This window comes from Simochromis diagramma, unplaced genomic scaffold (assembly GCF_900408965.1).
Source record: "Simochromis diagramma unplaced genomic scaffold, fSimDia1.1 OVJJ01000504.1, whole genome shotgun sequence".
In the NCBI taxonomy this organism is placed as follows: Eukaryota; Metazoa; Chordata; class Actinopteri; order Cichliformes; family Cichlidae; genus Simochromis; species Simochromis diagramma.
In genome coordinates, this window is record NW_024386732.1 from 292,437 (window position 1) to 293,798 (window position 1,362).

Below are 1,362 nucleotides of genomic sequence, written 5' to 3' on the forward strand. Positions count from 1 at the left end.
ACTGAGCATGTGCAAACACAGCAGCCAACATCCTGTCACACTGAGCATGTGCAAACACAGCAGCCAACATCCTGTCACACTGAGCTCTCAGCTTCCATCACTCACAAGCTCCACCCTCCACTTAAAAGCCCAGAACAAAGCTTGTGACCAACACAGTGCAGACAGAGGTGATGTCCACACTCTGTTTCTGGGTGGGAAACTCACCTGTGGGTGTGGCTGTTCCTCCCCTACAATCTCTGATGTCACAGCTGCTAAATTAGACTGAAGCCAGACTCAAACAGAAAACAGCCTCAAAGACTCAGAGAGAGCGCTGCTCCATCTCTGGACCCAGATATATGTTCCACCACCACGCTGCAATGCATCCTGAGATAGGGTGGGCCTACCTGTCCTTCAAATCCAGGGAGAAGGAGGACACGTTTGTGGGAGCCTGGGAGCCTGGACGGCCTTCGTGGCCTCGCTGTGATGTCATGGACCTTCAGAGGAAGCAGAGGCTGAATTGAAACACACCTGCTGACTTCCTGTGTTCTGCTCTGACAGCTGCCATGTGTCACAGCCTGGATCATAAAGCTATCAAACTTCACTCAGCTCCAATAACACCATCAGTGTTTGATGTCCAGAGGATTCATCAGCTTTAACCATGATAGAAGCTGGAAGTTAAGATGAAGATGATCGACCACACTGAGCGACACACTGCGAGCAGGTTTGCAGAGATCTGAGCAAGAGCGAATGAAAAAACTGAGCGAGAGGGGCTGTTATTAAATGAATGAAGTCGTCACCTCCCAGCTTCAGTCAGACTGGTTCACCTGTCCCCACACCAGTCACACCACTGGCTGAGAACATGGATAATGTGACTTAGGGCTCTTTTGGTTCAGAGACAGCAAGCAGTTAGGCAAAGAGAGAAGAGCTCAGCCTGTGGGATTCACTGAAAGATGTCATAGAAATGCTCAGCACCATCCACAAACATTTGCATTATTTGCAAAGAACATGGAGAACATCGATGCATGAACGCAGCAGTACTCGTGTATATTAGGAAAACAACATTTACAGCTACATTTACCAGAGGACCACAGACCCACGCAGTAAACACAAGAGAGATAAACATGTTCGTGAACACAGGTTTGTTCTTAGAGATTTATGACTTAATGCCAAACTATTCTGTTTGGACATCAGCGTGTCATTCCTCAGTGCAACACAATGCAGATCATACAGTTTAACAGCATTTGACACATTTCTGGATATAAACATGTTTCAGGCTGAAAAGTCCTTCAATGTTGACACTAGATCATATTTTCTACTCTTATGTCCACTGGAGTGGGTTCAGTCTGTCAGGTGTTATCTAATGATCTACCAACCAAGTTAATC